Source organism: Triticum urartu, chromosome 2 (assembly GCF_003073215.2).
Source record: "Triticum urartu cultivar G1812 chromosome 2, Tu2.1, whole genome shotgun sequence".
Classification (NCBI taxonomy): domain Eukaryota; kingdom Viridiplantae; phylum Streptophyta; class Magnoliopsida; order Poales; family Poaceae; genus Triticum; species Triticum urartu.
In genome coordinates, this window is record NC_053023.1 from 186,214,003 (window position 1) to 186,220,724 (window position 6,722).

Genomic DNA, 6,722 nt, shown 5'->3' on the forward strand with positions numbered 1-6,722 from the left:
TTCTAAAAATGCCAAAACAAATTTTCACCGTCTAAATAAAAAATTTAGAACATGATGAACATTTTCTTGGCCCTAAATGCAATTTTTGAAAACGTGCAATTTTTCCTAAATTCAAATAAAATAGCAAATAAAACCAAAATAAAATATTATTTGATTTTTTTATTAAATCCCCAATATTTCTATATTTTGGGAAAGTCATTTTATTCCCACTCTCATAATTTTTTTATAGTAGAAATAATTGAAGATAAAATAAATAAAATCAAATGATCCTATTTTCAAAATTTGAGAAAACTCAAATATGAAAATAACGAAATCCCCAACTCTCTCCGAGGGTCCTTGAGTTGCATGAAATTTCTAGGATCAACCAAATGCGATAAAATATGATATGCAATGATGATCTATTGTATGACATTCCAAATTGAAAATTTGGGATGTTACAGTGTGTGTGTGTGTGTGGGGGGGGGGGGGGTTTACACTCTCCCACGACATAAGTGTGAATGCAATGGATATTGACTGTGGCTGTTCGGATAAAAATTCGGTGCTTACATGCTTGTCGAAATTTAGTTCTGTAAAAGACAAATATTGCTATGATGCAATGATCAGTGAGGAGTAGGATAGTTATAGAATTCTTCCTCAGTTTTCATTGAGCGAAGATTGGATGTGTCTGTTGCCGTAATTACCTCTCTAGATTTTTCTTATACTGAGAAATATTAGAATTTATAATCACTATTGTACACGGTCATTAATCTGTGCAAAGTTTTATCTCTTTCGTACAACCAAAGCTCATGTGCAATTCATCCTTGTTAAATTGGAAATTCCCATTGAATCCATCCTGGGTCGTTCTATCTTCTTTTCCATAAGTGTTTTATGCTGGTGACAACTTTACGGTTCAGTATATAATTGCAAAGTAGTTTATGGTTCAATGTTTTTGTATTACATATGCAAATTTATCATTTTTTGGTTGTTTGTTGCTTCTTGCAGCACCCCGAGTACATATGTGAGGCTATGGGAGTATTTTTTCATGTGATGATGGGAGGAACGAATTGTACCATGTGAACAATCGCTGGTTGTTTTGAAGGTTTCTTCCCAGAGTGGCATATTAATTATTTGGTCCTGCACACCCTAATTAGGATTGGTATTTCATTTTTTTGTTCACCATTTAGATATACATTTTTTGCTTGGCCTGCTGTATTTTCTTGAAGTAAACACTTTATTAGCTCTTTTACAGTTAAAAATGCATGCGTACAATATATAGCTGCTAATTTGATGCTCCAATCTTTAATTTGCTAATATGATATTCAACTATACTTTCAGGAATAAGCTGGTCAATGCAGGAAAATCTGAAAGAAAGCGACTAAAATCAACATTTGAAGGTACATCCTGTATTATGTTACTACAGAAATTGACATTGTGGTCTGTTATTGGGAATCATGAGTTTCCTGATAATGAGACCCATTAGTAAGAATTTGTTTAGACAGAAGTTCCTATATAGATGTGATGTACTGGTGTTTTGATCCATTGTCTCACCCATACTTCACCTATCTGGGTTATTTAGCTCGAGCAATTTGCAGAATCTTATACTTCAATAAGTACAACAATATTAATTTTTGGAGTAGTAGAGTAGTCATATATAGGTATATAAAGTTAGTCATGATCACACCTATATGTTGTGTGGGTTCGGCATATCCTAATTACCGAAGCATAAAATCAGTGCCATGAAAGATTAATTTGAGAAAATTTAATCTAGCATTTCTTTCATATGAACTTAAGGGGAAGGCGCTTATTTCACAGGCTAAGGTTTCTGTTGGTTTCTTCTTCTTTTTGCCCTTCAGTTCATCAAAAAATGAAGAGGATCATGCCTTTCTGTTGGAATTGCTTTTCTAGTTTAAGCAATCATTCAGGTTATTGAAACACTCTCATGCCTCTTTTCTTCGGTCATTACTAATGATGAGTGTCGTGTGTCTGATACGGTTTCATGAGAGTAATTACCAGTAGTGAGAGCTTTCAGATTAGGGATTACGAATATGAAGTAGATGTGCCTTATATATAGACGCCTAACAATTAAAAAACTAATACTTATCTCTAATCATCCTTACATGCATACATGCATGCGAGCTATCTCTGTTTTCAGACCCTCTCTCTGTTACACATTTCCATGAAAAAACAAAAGTAAAAGGGAAAACTCACTTTGGGTTCATATGGTGCAGACTAGCAAGCGATTGTTAATGAAAGGTTTGATTGCAGGTATACTGAAATCAAGGTCTTTTATCTAACTGGTTGGTTAACTACTTTTCAGGTCTACGCCTTTAACTAAATTAAGCATTTAATTATTGTTCTGTTGTGTTATTGATTTCACCGCTTTTATGTCAGCCGATTAGTTCTGAAGGATTCCGCAACGGCTAATTTAGATTATGCAATTTTCGACCAAAAATAATTATTGACATGTATATTTATCAAGATCTTTTATCTAATTGGTTGGATAACTACTTTTCAGCTTCAACATTTGGCTCATTCTTGTTTTTGGTAATGTTTTCTTGATAGTGGAGCAGTCATGGACCTGTTATAGAGATCTTGGTGAAAAACTTGTCACTGCAATTTAGTCAAATGGGTGTTGAGATTGAAGTTTCTGCTTTTGTTGACTTTCTGATAAATTACAAAAACATCGACAAGATAAAGTTATGCTTCCTTGCTGTCCGATGTATCATGTTTTTCATGGTAAAGGAATGGCAATTTATATGTGTGTAGGTTATGTGGGAGCCTTTTATAGAGTCCTCATGTTTTCAGTTAAATATACCTCGAAAATGTGTTATTCATGCACTGGATATATCTCCCAGTACTGTGGTGTCGCTAAATTCAAGCAAGCAGCTTAATGTTAACATATCAGAGCCCTTCATCGAGATACATCATCTTGGCATACTGTATTTTTCAAACTTGTCAAGAGATAAATTATTGTTCTGTCCTATCTTCAAGTGATTAACATTATAGTTTTCTGCTGCCTCTGTCATCTTGATTAATGTGATTCAGGAATCAGGGCAGTGATCTGCAGATAGAATGTAGCTATATATCTTATCTCGAGGAGCATCACACCTATTTAGCTTAGAAGTTTTTTTTCTTACATTGAACACAGCAGTGTGTGATAATTCGAGACAAGGGGATTGATGATGACACAGACTCAGTCTTAGGGCTTGGCTTCTTACCGGTGGAGAGCTCCTCCATGTTTAAAATAACATGTTTTAGTTCTGATTACAGCCATATAGGTATTCATGTATAAGATTGTTTGCTTTCAGTTCTGGTTAAATCATCTTGGATGATCAATCAAATTTCCAGTGATGATACTCTAGCCTTCATCGAGGTACATGATCTTGGCATACTGCATTTTTCAAACTTGTCAAGAGATAAATTATTGTTCTGTCCTATCTTCAAGTGATTAACATTATAGTTTTCTGCTGCCACTGTCATCTTGATTAATGTGATTCAGGAATCAGGGCAGTGGTCTGCAGATAGAATGTAGCTATATATCTTATCTCGAGGAGCATCACACCTATTTAGCTTAGAAGTTTTTTTTCTTACTTAAACTCAGCAGTGTGTGATAATTCGAGACAAGGGGATTGATGATGACACAGACTCAGTCTTAGGGCTTGGCTTCTTACCGGTGGAGAGCTCCTCCATGTTTAAAATAGCGTGTTTTAGTTCTGATCACAGCCATGTATAAGATTGTTTGCTTTCAGTTCTGGTTAAATCATCTTGGATGATCAATCAAATTTCCAGTGATGATACTCTAGCGGATCAGGCTTCTAAACCACTATCACTTTCCTGACAGAAGTTGTGCATGTAGTATGTTTTCGGTTTAGCAAAGCTCTTTTTTAGTTAGAGATCAATTTTGAAGACTAACATGTCATATGAATGCCACCTGCTTAGCAAAAGCCTTGATCTTTCCAATTTTGTAGGTTGAGGGAATACTTTGCTACTTCAAAATCTCCAGATAAAAGTTGAAGAATTCGTACGATAGTCGATTGGAAACATATATCTAGCAGTTCATTTTTTTCATGCGCACAATGGGATAAATTGATGTAACGCAAGCCTTTACAATTTAGTGCTGCTGTTATAGAATCGGGAGACTTGCTTTGTTACCGTACTTAGAGTTGCCGATTGCTTACTGTAGTAATAGCCAGGAAGGTTTGTAGTCAACTTATCTGCAATTGTAATTAGTCGACTTATGCTGCTTAAATTGTTGTTCTTTGGTGACCAGTGAATGGGCAATTGACTCTTGCGTATATGGCCGATCTAATTGTTGGGAAAATCTTCAGCACATTGTACTATGAAAGCTTTTACCCCGCAGAAAAATAAAAATACGAAAGGTTTTGATTTTTTTTCTTGGGGCTTCTTCGTACAACTTTTACTATTGTATTCACTATAGTTTTCCTGTATTGAACTGATTTTCTGCTTGCATTGTAGATATCATGTCTTAGAGAAGGAAGTTTTGTATGTTAGTTGACTCTCTTCTCCGATTCAGATTCACAGTTAAATACCCCAACTTCTTTTTTTCAGCCCTTGACATTTTCTCCTACTTGCTAATGCAGGATGGAAAACTGCCTGTTACATGTAGTCTTCAGAACCTGTGCTGAAAGGCGTTTCTTTGTTTGGAAAGTGTCCAATTTTGCAAATTTGGCTGTCTCGAATAGTTTTCAAGTTGTTTCAGTGACATCAGTTCTGCTAAGAGGTTTTAAATGTGAACCTAAATACCTGTTACCATAAGTGACCAAACTTGTGGTGGTGTGCAATGTTCACCTAACTTAAAACAGATTGTGCCCTGTCTTTTAATTTACCATCCATCCGTCAAGTGAGCTCAAACATAAATTCTGAACATTCAGACAACCAACCAAGATGCAGGTGCATTAGAGCATGGAAAAGGCAAAGCTCCCAAAGAGTAATTGATATTTCCTCCACCGATGATGACGAAAACAACTGAAAAAGGCCAGAAGTATCAACCTATACTTGCCTACATTTAGCCAACTCTTCTCCCTGTACAAAAATAAATAAATTAATAAATAGATGTACACACGGGTGTTTAAGTTGGCATACATGCTTGCCCATGAACAAGTCTATTGATACATGTTTTTTTTCATAGCATGAGTGTTAGTGGGTCTCTGCGCCATTTGCATACATGATTTCAAATGGGTCTGTGCTATCAAATTAAAATGTGTATATACATCTTATTGTAGACAACAATTCATTATGTTTTTTATTAAAGGGAATTAAACCATGGATATTTTTTTCATTACGCATATGGATTTAGTGTGATTTGACATGCACAACAGGTCCATGATAGCCATATTTTCAGCTAAAACAATGCTTCCTTAGCTCGTCTGTACATGTTATACATTTTTTTTCAAACTCGGATTTCGCAGCGTAATAACCATATTTCCAATATTTCATGATTTAAGAAATGAGCTTTCTACTACAGATATCGAATAGGTCCTTGCAAAATAAAACTATTTTCATCGACAACATGTCTTTAGCGGGTCTCTGCGCCATTTGGCGCAATGGGTCAACTAGTTATTTTAATTAATGCATCTATATACTTGGTAAAGGGTGGAAGGCTCGGCCTTATGCCTGGTGTTTTGTTCCACTCTTGCCACCCTAGTTTCCGTCATACAGGTGTTATGTTCCTAACGCGGTTGGGGTTATGCCCCCCCTTGACAGTTTGCTTTGAATAAAACTCCTCCACCAAGGCCCAACCTTGGTTTTAACATTCGCCTCACCACCACCTATTACTTTTCCCTTGGGAGTCATGCTCCCGAGGGTCATCTTTATTTTAACCCCCCCGGGCCAGTGCTTCTCCAAGTGTTGGTCCGAACCGGGCAACCTGCGGGGCCACCTCGGGGAAACTCGAGGGTTGGTTTTCCTCGTAGCTTGACCTATCCGGTGTGCCCTGAGAACGAGATATGTGCGGCTCCTATCAGGATTTGTCGGCACAGTCGGGTGGCTTTGCTGGTCTTGTTTTACCATTATCGAAATGTCTTGTAACTGGGATTCCGAGTCTGATCGGGTTGTTTCGGGAGAAGGAATATCCTTCATTGATCGTGAGAGCTTGTGATGGGCTAAGTTGGGACACCCCTGCAGGGTATAAACTTTCGAGGGCCGTGCCCGCGGTTATGTGGCAGATGGGAATTTGTTAATATCCTTCATAAATTGAACCATCACCGAGGAAGTTCCATGATTTCGGGAGGGAAAATCCCCAAGATTGAAGGGGAATCCTAATTTCCGTCCTAGTTTGTCATTCAGTTTTTTCCAACTATCAACAAATCGCCTCAAATGCAACGTGTTCAAATTTGACATTTTCCCGGGCCCATTTACCATATTTAGGGGATTATGTGCATTTTCTAGGCATTAATGGACATAATTCAAATTCGAACGATTGGTGCATCAAAAGGTGCACAAGAACGGTCTAGAAAACCATGCTCGTGTTATTTAGCACATTCTCATGCCTTTTACAAGGAATGGGCAGATATTTCGAGGAAATGTGTGACAATAGTCAACCATAAATGCGTCGTTTACTCGGTTAACAACTATACAAAAAATGAAACACATGGTTGGAAGACATGACGCCTGGCGTGGTGCCATGGTATGGCCTCACCATGCCCCTGGTAAAAATTGGAGAATGTTTTCCTTATGTCGTGATGCGCGCCTTTCATAAATCGAACCATCACCGAGGAAGTTCA

The 6,722-nt window shown here is 37.2% G+C and overlaps 1 long non-coding RNA gene across 10 annotated transcripts; it reads left to right on the forward strand.

Annotated features, from left to right (window-relative positions):
• The first annotated feature begins 477 nt into the window (after window positions 1-477).
• Window positions 478-3,418, forward strand: LOC125541377. 10 transcript variants are annotated; one of them, XR_007297509.1, is made up of 5 exons: window positions 478-1,135; window positions 1,315-1,373; window positions 1,833-1,901; window positions 2,245-2,296; window positions 2,542-3,418. It is a non-coding gene; the product is annotated as an uncharacterized LOC125541377 (long non-coding RNA). The 10 variants fall into 10 exon arrangements; XR_007297506.1 differs by having other exon boundaries at window positions 478-1,078; XR_007297511.1 differs by having other exon boundaries at window positions 478-1,066.
• The last annotated feature ends 3,304 nt before the right edge of the window (window positions 3,419-6,722 follow it).